At 38.2% G+C, this 12,791-nt stretch overlaps 1 pseudogene; it reads right to left on the reverse strand.

Annotated features, from left to right (window-relative positions):
* Window positions 1–12,189: 12,189 nt before the first annotated feature.
* On the reverse strand, window positions 12,190–12,257 carry LOC138848062 (U6 spliceosomal RNA; annotated as a pseudogene).
* Between the last annotated feature and the right edge of the window lie 534 nt (window positions 12,258–12,791).

The raw sequence follows: 12,791 nt of genomic DNA on the forward strand, positions 1-12,791 counted from the left end.
CCCAAGAACATGGTCCATCTTCCACCAATTTCCCAGGTGCATTAGTAGGGAGCTGGATTGGAAGTGGAGAACCTGGTCTTCGAGCAACAACATATGGGATACATGCACAGCAGGACAAGGCATTAACCTACTACACCACAGCATCAAACCCTTCCTTATTTACTTCTGCTGTGATCTTTCATTATTCACTTTTCTACTGCCCCACAACTTGACTCATTCCTGTTTTTTTTTTTTTTTTTCTGGGTCCTGGAGGATGGTAGTAGGTTGCTTCTGGGATATCTTTTTTATGTTAGTAGGTACTTGGTAATCTAAAATCATAGTTTTTACTTTCTATATTTCTCTGTTAATCACGAGGACCTTCTAGATGACAGCAGAAAATGCTAGCAGAAATGAGGATATATTAATTTGCTAAGAAAATACCACAGAGAATATGATTTAAATCATGGAATTTTACTTCTCAGAGTTGTAGAGCTTGAAAATATCAGATCAAGGTGCTAATAGGCTCGATTTTTCCAGAAGCCCTTCTCTGATGTGACAGACACATCTATCATTTGATCTGCTTAAAAGCACTTTCTTCAGGTAGAGTTATGTTGGTGGTTAGCACTTCAGTGTTTGAGTTTTAGGGAGGCACATTTCAGTCCACAACAGCAAAGGGGCCCTGTGGTCTACTTCAATGACAGCCATCTCTGCGGAGGATAGAAAGTTTGAAATCAGCATTAGGATTTCTCACATTATTACTGTCAGTGCTATCTCCATCAAATGTGCATTCATGTACACACAAACAAAACTACCTGTACACATAAACACATTCAACAGTGGAAATGCCTGATGGTTGTGTACAGATAACATCAATATAATAATCCATAATATGGCCTATTAGCAGACATTAAAAGAGAATTAGAAAGAATGACAACAAAATCTGCAGTTACCTATATTTATGTCTATATGTATGATATTCAGTATTTATAGTTGCTAAAAGATGAATACTGATGTGTGGAAATAAAAGCTAAACCTTACCTTGCAATATTGCAGCCTAGTCTACATGAAAGATGTCTTCCTAAAACCATTCCCTGGGCCCACTCTGTGGCATAGTAGATTAAGCATCCACCTGCAGCACCAACATCCCACATGGGCACCAGTTTGAGTCCCTGCTCCTGCACTTCCAATCCAGCTCTTTGCTAATGGCCTAGGAATGCAGTGGAATATGCCCTGAGTGCTTGGGCCCCTGCACCCATGTGAGAGACCTGGAGGAAGCTGCTGACTCCTGGCTTCTGGCACCTGGCTTCAGATCGGCCCAGCTCCAGCCATTCTGGCCATTTAGGGGTGAACCAGTGGATAGCAGACCTCTCTTTCTCTTGCTCTCTATATCTGTCACTCTGCCTCACAATAAATAAATACATTTTTTAAAAACTTTTCCCTTTTTAAATTTCTTAATTGTTTTAAAGATTTATTTATTTATTTATTTACAAGTCGAGTTACAGACAGAGAGGAGAACCAGAGAGAAAGAGGGAGGTCTTTCATCTGATGTTCACTCCCTAATTGATTGCAACTGCCATAGCTGTGCTGATCCGATGCCAGGAGCCAGGAGCTAGTTCCAGGTCTCCCAGATCGGTACAGGGGCCCAAGGACTTGGGCCATCTTCTACTACTTTGCCAGGCCATAGCAGAGAGCAGGATCAGAAGTGGAGCAGCTGAGTATTGAACCGGCCCCCATATGGGATGCTGGAGCTTCAGGCGAGGGTGTTAACCTGCTCCACCACAGCACCAGTCCAACATTTTAAATTTCTGATACTCTAAAGTAGCAAAGGACTGCATTACATCTAGGAAAGATGTATTTAAAAATTATAAATCTAGTGCATTTTAGCAGAAGTCCTAACAAATACTTCTGATTTTCTCAACATTATGTATAAATAAATGATAGAATGAGTCATTGTCAGATTAATAGAAGGAGTTTGAGAGGATTGTCTCTCTTTCAATTGTGTTGAATAGTTTGAGAAGCATTAGTTCTTTAAAAGACTTGTAGAATTCAATAGTGAGGCTGTCTGATCCTGGACTTTTCCTTGTTGGGAGGGTCTTTATTACTCATCCAATCTCTGTCTTGGTTTTTGATTTGTTTAGCTTTTCTATGTGTCTTCATGACTCAATTTTGGTATATTGTGTATGTCCAGGAATCTGTTGATTTTTCCTCTAGGTTTTCCAATTTGTTAACCATCACAACAGATGCCCGCATCATATATTGCAGTGCTAATCTGAGTTTTGGGTACTCCACTTCCAAATCAGTTTCATGTTAATATCCCTGGGAAGCAATGGATAATAGCTCAAATTCTTTCCTTCTTGTCATCTAATTTGGAGAACTGTAACCTCAATGGGGACTTGAAACCTGGTCTTGCACAGTGGTAGCCATATAGAAAGTGAACCAGCAGATGGGAGATCTCTCTGCTTCTCTTTCCTTCTCTCTTTGTCTCTGTGTCTCTCTGCCATTTTTTATCATATTAAAGTATTTAATTACTTATTTGAAAGAGTTACAGAGAGAGGGAGAGACAGAAATCTTCCACCACCTAATTCATTTTTGAGATGACTTTAATAGCCAGAGTGTGGCCAGGTTGAAGCCAGGAGCTTTTCCTGCAATGTGCGTGGCAGCATCCCAGCCACTTGGGCCAACTTTCCCTGCTTTTTCAGTCCATTGGTAAGGAGCTGGATCAGAAATGGAATAGCTGGTACTTGAACTGGTGCACGTAGAGGATGCCAATGTAACAGATAGCAACTTTGTCCACTGCACCACAACCACCAGCTCCTCTTTCTGCCTTTCCAATAAATAAATCTTTTGAAAAAGAATTTAAGGTAGTAAAAGTAATCATGACTGAGCAATGACAAATTTATTGAAGTGATCGACTTTCTTAAAGGTCTATTTATGAATTTGAAAGGCAGCACTAGAAAGAGAGAGTGGGAGAGATGGATCTTCCTCCTGGTTTGTTCGCTCCTCAAATGGCTGCAGTGACTGTGGCTAGGCCAGACTGATATCAGGAGCCAGGGGCTTCTTCCAGGTCTCTCACATGGGTGCAGGAGCCCCAATATTTGAGTCACCCTGTGCTGCTTTTCCAGACACATTAGCAGGGAACTGGATCCGTTTGGAGCATTAATGTCTATGATACTCTCCTTGCAGTTGAAGGATTTAGAATCCATTTCAATTATGGGTGGGCCAAGTACAACAGCTCCCAATTGTCCAAGGTTTGGATTAGATGGGTTCTGAGAAATTTTGTTAAAATAGTTATTAATCATAACTCTCAGTTTAAGCTTTTCTTACCAAATTTTCATGTTTGCTGATGTTTATATCTATGGGAAAATTGGGTCTCTGGATTGTAACCAATGAAAGCATCCAGACTAACAGTAATAAGGTCAACAGTCAGCAGAATGATGTCCAGCTGAACTGAAATAGCTTTTCTTATTTGGTAGAGGGGTTACCTCCTGCATTATACTGACATACTGACATAGACAGTAGATATTGGAGCCTGTCTCTTCTGCCAAATGGAGAATGCCGCATTTTGATCCATCATATATATATTTATATATTATAATATATATTATATATTTCTATACATAATATAGAATTACATATAATTATCATAAATATATAATATATAATTATATATAAATATTATATATGAATTTATTTATATATAAATATATAATTATTTCTGATCCAGCTTACTACCAATGGATTGAAAAACCAGTGAAAGATGGTCCAAGTGCCTGGGTTGCTGCCACACACATTGGAGGAGGAGCTCCTGGCTTCAACCTGGCCACACTCTGGCTATTGAAGTCATCTCAATAATATATATATATGATATATATAATAGTTATAATAAATTATATAATATTATCTGTTTATAATTATTATATATTATATAATATATGATAAAGCATAATATATTTTATATATGAATATATTTATATACATAAATATATATAAATAAATGTAAATATATATATATATAGAATTTATTTACGTATTTGACAGGTGTACTTACAGACAGTGAGAGGAAGAGACAGAGAGAAAGGTCTTCCATATGCTCATTTACTCCCCTAATGACTGCAATGTCTGCAGCTGGGCCAATCTGAGCTAGGAGCTTCTAGGTCTCCCACATTTTGGCAGGGACCAAAGCACTTGGAACAGCTTCTACTGCTTTCCCAGGCTATTGCAGAGAGCTGGATGGGAAAAGGAGAAATGGGGACTAGAACTGGTGCTCATATGGGGTGCCAGCACTGCAGGTAAAGGATTACACCACTGCACCACAGTGCTGGCCCCAGTCTATCCTTTATTAAGGAGATCTCAGTAATCATGTTCAGGTATTGCTGTCCTATATTCATGGCCAAAGTCCTAGCAGGCAACATGGTTTGGAGAATCGTAAGCACAAGGTGTGTAGGAGACTTCATTTCTCATACAGCACAGTTAATAACAAGGTTCCAAGAGGGGAAATTACTTGCATCATAGTCTTTGAGAACTAATGGACATCACAGGTGATCTAAAGAATTTAGAAGGTTTGTGAGCCCCTAGAGTGAAAAAGTCACTGGGAGCACAAGGACAGTGCCTAGAGTTTATTTTGATGGATTTTAGCCCCTTTCATTGGAGGGAGGCCCGAAGAAGCTGGACTGATTAGTAAACCTCAGAAGTGTCTTTTCAAGGTGAAGGCAAACTGAGACTGAGGGGTTTTTGGAAAAACGTTGAACAAAAGACATTTCCCACACGTGGTTAAGACACATCATTTATCTACTGATTTTCATCAGATCTGTTAACATTAGGTATAAGGTACAGTGGACATGGTGGATGGCATATAGCAATATGATTTTAGTAATATATCATGAGGTGCTTTTTTTAAATGGATTTAGCAGGTAAAATTGGGCTACCTAATGGGATGTAGCTGGAATAATCACCTTTTTGTTAAATAAATCTGAGGTAATAAATGTTAGTGTATGAAGACATTGAGTTTTCTTTTATTGGGCCTTCTTGGTTATTTTAATCTGGGATCTGCGAATTCTCATTTTCTTTATTTTATTCCTCATCATGTCGGACCAACTCTGCTGCTTTGGGGATTTTTTTAGTACATCTGATATTTGGAAATTTAGACAATAGTATAGTTAAAATGAGATGTACCAAGTAAAGTATTTATTTTTATTCTGATACATATTTTGGAATTCTTCTAAAATTCCTATTGAGTATCCTTGTTAAATTTAGTTGCATCCCAGGTTAAGACTTATTGGAGGCAGGCTCCATGGCTCAATAAGCTAATCCTCCACCTGCGGTGCAGGCACACCAAGTTCTAGTCCTGCTGGGAGAGCCAGATTCTGTCCCAGTTGCTCCACTTCCAGTCCAGCTCTCTGCTATGGCCCAGGAGTGCAATGGAGGATGGCCAAAGTGCCTGGGCCCCGTACCTGCATGGGAGACCAGGAGGAAGCACTTGGCTCCTGGCTTTGGATCAGCGCCATGTGCCAGCTGCAGCACACTGGCCGCAGCGGTCACTAGGGGGTAAACCAACAGAAAAAGGAAGACCTTTCTCTCTGTCTCTCTCACTGTCCACTCTGCCTGTCAAAATAAAAAATAATTTTTATAAAAAGACTTATTGGAGCCACTTTAGTGATTATACCCATGAAACTTTGTTAATAAATGCAAATAGAACCTGGGAAAATTGATGTATATCTTATGCTGTAGAGACTTAAGATTGAACATCTTTTTTATCTTTTTTAATTATATAATTTAAAAACAAATTTTAGATTTTTTTTTTTTACTTTACTAAGCCACAGCTCTGGCCCCATTAATATGACTTAACAATGTTTTTTCCTCTCAGACTTATCTCTATTGTTTCAGTTAACTGCATGCCTTTTCTTTACATTCAGATTCCCTCAGCTGTCAAAGCTTATTCATCTTAATTCTGTTGTTCCTATTTCCCTCCCTTTTATTCTGTCCCTAGGCTAATTGAGATCATGATTCTCCATTCCTTCTGTGTGGTGTCACAGTAGGCTTGAAGTGTTCTTTTTCTCTTCTGATTTCTAAAGAAAGAAATTATGTATTCCCCCAGTTTAGATATTTTAATAATGCACTCTAAAACAAAGGTTAAATGTTCTTAATTTGACAAGAATTTTCGGGGCCAGTGGTGTGGCATAGTGGGTAGAGCCACCACTTGCAGTGCTGGCAGCTCATATGGATCCAGATCTCTGCTATAGCCTGGGAAAGCAGTAGAAGATGGCCCAAGTCCTGGGCCCCTGCACCCATGTGGGAGACCTGGAAGAAGCTCCTTGCTCCTGGCTTTGGATTGGCACAACTCTGGCCATTGCAGCCAACTGGGGAGAGAACCAGTGGATGGAAGACCCCTCTCTCTTCTCTGCCTCTCTCTGTGCAACTCTGACTTTCAAATAAATAAATAAATCTTTTAAAAAAAGATTTTTTTCTAATTTTAGATTTGTTCTACTTCATTGCCACTTCAGGGTGTGTGTAAGGAGTGCATATCCAGTTTTTCTATTTTGGAATTTTGGGATTTTGTATTAGCTCTGCTGTGTATTCATTTTTCTTGAGCATTGGTGATATCTTCTCCTTAGTTGTATTAAGAGAGAGAGCAATAGCCCTCATGTCTTTTTAGGTAAGTAAGACATATTAAAAACAGAGCATTCAGTATACATTCATAGTATTTTGACTTGTTCAATTGATTTTCCTGACCTCCCTTGGATATTCTTGGTCTTTGCTGTACAACTTTCTATACTCATTAATTCTTTGATATTCCCAAATCCAGAAAATGAATGACTCAACAGCTGTGTTCCTGTATTTGCTGGGATTCAGGGTAAGAAGCAAAGTGGAGGTGTTCAGGAATCTAAAGTTACATGCTACATAGCAAAGCACATCATTTCCTATACAAAGTGACTGGGAAATCCAGAATCTTTTGCACACATATTGGATCCTGAACTATTACTGACCTATTCAGTAAGATTTTAATGTATTTATTTTCTGTGTGTGTGTTTGTATTTCTAAATAAACTCTGCTGGGCTACTTAACATTAACATGTATTGCAGAATTCTTTCATCAGTTTTTACTTTTAAAAAGTTTCTCTTTCAGTTTTATGGGAGAGGGTAGAAGTTTCCTGCTATGTAACTGAAAATTCATTCATTCATTAAAGTTAAAAATATTTGTTGCAAATTGGTAGAATACTATTAATTCTCATGTGATTTACATGAAACTAAATACATTCTCTATTTTGTTTTGCTTAAAATTTCCGCATGTGTGGACTTCTTTTTTCCTTCTTGCCCCAAATCCCTTTTTGTATTGGGATGGCAAATGGGTTTTACACTGGAGAAAACATGTTATTTTGGCAAAGAAGTACTTAGCGTTCCTGCTTCAAGTATTCAAATATTGCATTGGAAATCAGTATATTTGTTTACTGTACAAATGTCCTTCATACAATTTTGTAATCTTCTGGGATGGGAGAGGAAGCAGGAAATAGGAGGATTATGGGTGGGAGGGATGTTTTGGGGGAAGGGAAGCCACTGTAATCCAAAAGCTGTACTTTGAAAATTTATATTTATTAAAAAAATTAAACAATTTTGTAATCTTCATCTTCCTTTTTATTTCATCCTTTTTTTAAAAAAATTCATTTATTTTACTTGAAAATCAGAGTTACACAGAGAAGGAGAGAGAGAGAGCAGTCTTCCAACCGCTGGTTCACTCCCCATTTGGCCACAATGGCTGGAGCTCTGCCAATCCAAAGCCAGGAGCCAGCAGCTTCTTTTGGGTCTCCTATGCAGGTGCAGGAGCCCAAGGGCCTGGGCCATCCTCTACTGCTGGATAGTAAGTCTTACTTGCCTAAAAAGATGGATAGTAATTTGAGTAGCCAGGACTTGAACTGGCACCCAATTGGAATGTCAGCACTGCAAGCCACAGCTCTACTTGCTACTCCACAGCATCGGCCCCCTAAATTCTTATGAGTATTGCTACACGATTGGAATTTATAATTGATAATGCTGAACAATTGAAACTGTCTTATTTACAATTGTAGGACTGGATATGGCAGTTCTACTTGAAGTAAAGTATGTAGCCTGCTTATTGTATGATTTTCGGAAAAGCATGTATTTATATATAACAGCAGATCTGTTAATCATTTAAAAGTGAATTGTCATGATTACCCAGATGTAAAGAATGCAATATGTGCTAATGAGTTAGCAGTCACAGACATTTAGAATTAGAGGGATTTTAGAACTTTTTCAATACTGCAGTTTTTATGAAAAACTAATAATTTTTTTTATTTGACAGGTAGAGTTATATACAGTGAGAAATCAGAAAGGTCTTCCTTCCATTGGTTCAGTCCCCAGATGGCTGCCACAGTTGGAGCTGTGCCCATCCAAAGCCAGGAGTCAGGTGCTTTCTCCTGGTCTCCCATCCGGGTGCAGGGCCCAAGCACTTGGGCCATCCTCTACTGCCTTCCCGGGCCATAGCAGAAAGCTGGACTGAAAGAGGAGCAACCAGGACTAGAACACTTTGCCCATAAGGGATACCAGCACCACAGGTGGAGAATTAACCAAGTGAGCCACGGCGCTGGCCCCCGATAAATTTACTCTTAACAAAATATCAAAATATCTTATTTAGTATAAAGTTAGTAGTGAAAAGAGACTACCTTGTTGAACACAGAAATTTGAGATTATATTTCTTGGTATTAATTTGCATCTTAAGGCTTATTGCCTAGTTTATTTCAATATTTCAATCTAATATTACTAATAATATCTTGTACTTAGTGGTTCACTGTGTGCCAGACAATATTCTTTTGATTTTTTAAAAGATTTATTTATTTATTTATTTGGAAGTCAGAGTTACACAGATAGTGAACAAGAGGAAGAGAGAGAGTTCCTCCATCTGCTTTTTCATTCCCCAGATGACCTAAAAGGTCAGAGATATGCCAATCTGAAACCAGGAGCCAGGACCTCTTCAGGGTCTCCCATGCAGATTCAGGGGCCCAAGGACTTGGGCCAACTTCCTACTGCTCTCCCAGGCTATAGCAGACAGCTGAATGGAAAATGGAGCAGCCTGGACTTGAACCGGCCTCCATATGGGATGCCCCCACTGCATGCAGTGGCTTTACTAGCTACACCACAGCACTGGCCTCAAGACAATGCTCTAAAATGATGCATTAATTATTCCCAAATATTGAAAAGTGGCATGGTACACATTTGAATGTGTTGTTTTGTACTAGTTGTAGAAAGAGTTTAAAATATATTTAGATTTAAAAATGTAAGCTTTGATCTAAAGGTTTACTTTCCCTTAAGGTGCCTGTTTGGAAACTGAGAGATCATTGAAGTCTCAAGATAGAGTACAACTGATCTTATCCAAGCCTCCTTTATCACATGAGGATGCTAAATGCCAAGCCCAGAGAAGTAAAGTGAATTGTTCAAGGTCACATAGGTAAGTTGTGGCAGGGATAATTCTGTATTAGCATTAGGTATCCTGATACATAGGCCACTGTTCTGTCAATTTTGTACTCCTTCTGGAGTTAAAGATTCTAAGTTGTGGAAAATTGAATTTGGAAATTTAGTGGTTGCTATGTTGTTATGGTGAGAAATTTCTGTGTATAGCTATGAGTTGCTTAAATTTTATTCAATATATTTTTCTAGTATGTTTGCTATTTATTTGAAATGTATAACAAATAGCTTCATCTATTTGCCAAAAGAATTTTTTAAAGATTTATTTATATTATTTGAAAGTCAGAATTACACAGAGAGAGAAGGAGAGGCAGAGAGAGTGGTCTTCCATTCACTGGTTCACTCCACAGTTGGCCTCCATGGCTGCAGCTGTGCTGACTGGAAGGCAGGAACCAGGAGCCTCTTCCTGGTCTCCTATGCAGTTGCAGGGGCCCAAGGACTTGTACCATTTTATAGTGTTTCCCAGGCCATAGCAGAGAGCTGGATAGGAAGTGGAGCAGCCAGGTCTTGAACTGATGCCCCTATGGAATACCAGCACTGCAGGTGGCAGCCTCACCCACTATGCCACAGTGCCAGCCCTTGCCAAAAGAATTTATAGAAGCTATTCCATATATACACTTAACAATTATTTAGTTACTTGACATGAACTATCCCTGCATATTTGAAAATTTTGAATGGTATCACTTGGGTTTTAAGAATGTTATATTTTAGGTCTCTTAATATTTTTAGTGATGATGTTTTAAAGGCCCTTCCTGTTTTATGAAAAATGATAAGGATTTTGTTTTACAATGGCCATAGTATTACTACTTAAAGCAATAGATTAAATAACACTTTTAAACAAAGTCATTTAATACTAAATTCTAACACACTGGTATATTTTAAAGTGAGAAACTGGATTTCTTTCAGATATTCTAAAGAAGAATGATAATCAAAATTGAAGACATCTACAGTTTTTAATCACTTGTTTTAAATATTGGTCATAATGGTCCAATTTTGAGTTTAATTTTAATTAGCTTTTAAATGATTCAATATGTTTTATAGAAAAAATTCGGAGAACATAATTATATACTCAACCCCCCTCCCTTCTTTTTCCTTCTTTGTCATTTTTTTTAGCTTATGAAATGACATTTTCAGTTTACATTACATTAAAAAGGGTTGTTGAATCAAGGGACAAGTTTAACAGGCAAAAAGCAAAAAGATCGTAATTTAGAGGGAATACAGACAATGGCTCTAAACAATATTTGAATATCACATCTAAACAATATTTGAATAAATTGATAAATATTTTAATTTCTCCTACTAAAATGCTCAAAGTCTTTAATTATTTATCAAATATTAGTGCAAAATTATGGATTTAAATGATCCCAAAAAGTGATGAATTTTTGTGTAATAAAGTCCAATTTTTGTCAAGGCTTTTTGACAGTCTCACAGAAAACTTATGTTTGTGAATGGGAAGAATAATACCAAAATATCCATACTACCAAAAGCAATTTGCAAATTCAATGTAATCCCAATCAACATACCAACGATGTTCTCAGAGCTAGAAAAAATGATGCTAAAATTCACATAGAAACATGAGAGATGCTTAACATCTAAAGCAATATTATAAAGCAAAAAAAAGCTGGAGACATCACACCATATTTTAAGACATATTACAGGGGTCAGCACTATGACAAAGCAGGTAAAGTCACCGTCTGCAGTGCCGGCATCTCATATGGGTGCCAGTATGTTTCCCAGCTGCTCCACTTCTTATACCCCTCTCTGGTATAGCCTGAGAAAAAAGTAGAAAATGGCCAAAGTCTTTGGGCCCCTGCACCTGCATAGAGACCTGGAAGAAGCTCCTGACACTTGGATTCAGATCAACAGAGCTCCGGCCATTGTGGCCATTTGGGGAGTAAACCAGTGGATGGAAGACCTCTCTCTCTCTCTGCCTCTACCTCTCTGTAACTCTGCCTTTCAAATAAATATACTGCAAAAAAAAAAAAAAAAAGAAGAAGTGTTAGCACTGATATAATAACAGACACATAGTTCAATGGAAAAGACTTGGTAGCATAGAAATAAACCCAAATTTCTACCAGCAACTCATATTTAACAAAGGAACTAAAATGAACTGGAGAAAGAAGAATCTCTTTCACAAGTGGTGCAGAGGAACTTGATGATCCATATGTAGAAGCCTGAAAAGAGACTCCAACATCTCTTACACTATGTGAAAGTGAACTCACAGTGAATTAAAATGTAATCATAAGACCCAAACCCAAGTAAACATAGGGAAACTCTAAATATTGTCAACACACAATAGCTTTTGGGTAAGATTCCAATAGCAATAGTCACAAAAATAAAAACAGAGACATTTGAGTATATCCAACTAAGATACTTCTTCACAACAAAGTAAACATCAGAGTGTAGATACAATGAACAGATGGCAGGAAAAATTAAAACTCTGAATGTTTACAGATTTCCAGAACATTTACATGAATTGGAAAAACTCCAAAAAATACAGTGAAGAAACAGGCAAGGATCTGAATAGACATTTCTCAGAAGAAATGTACATGGTCAAAACATGTGAATATGCCCGATGTCACTAGCCATTATGTAAATATAAATCAGAACACCATATCAGTCTCCAACACCTGTGGGAGAATACAACACTCAGGTGTTTGTGTGTGCAGCAAGTGGGTTTAGAGGACCATGTTCACCTCTGGAGAGCAGAGCCTACAGGGAGGTAAAGAAACCTTACTGCGCAGGGGCATGCTAATCTTCTCTGTATCATTCCAATTTTAGTATATGTGCTGCCGAAGCGAGCACATGTGCTGCCGAAGCGAGAAAGAGATGAAAAGAATTTATCTCAGCTAGCCACTAATATTCAAGAAACAAGGTCTTCAGGAAAGCCAACTCAACTGACATTTTCATGTCATTGTTAAATAAAGGAAAAATTATCTAGGTTCAGCAATACGTAGTTTATAAGAGAAAGACTACAGAGTAATTTCCTTGGCATAGAAATAACTTTTTTTTTTTTTTTTTTTTTTTTTTTTTTTTTTTATCCATGAGGGCTTGCTATCACCACCACACACCCACATCCCATATACAAATGCCTGGCTTGAGTGGTAGCTTCTCTGCTTTGAGGCAAGTTTCTGCTAGTGTGCACCCTGGGAGGAGACGGAGGATGGCAGAAGTGCTTGGGTCCCTGCACCCAAATGGGACATCCAGAATGAATTCCCAGTTCCTGGTTGTGGCTTGGTCAAGCTTTGGCTATTGCAAGTGTCTGGGGAGTGAAGCAGTGGTTCCCTCTTCCTGTCACTCTGCCTTTCAAATCAATAACTGTTGTTGGTAATGACTAAT

Source organism: Oryctolagus cuniculus, unplaced genomic scaffold (assembly GCF_964237555.1).
Source record: "Oryctolagus cuniculus unplaced genomic scaffold, mOryCun1.1 SCAFFOLD_51, whole genome shotgun sequence".
Classification (NCBI taxonomy): Eukaryota; Metazoa; Chordata; class Mammalia; order Lagomorpha; family Leporidae; genus Oryctolagus; species Oryctolagus cuniculus.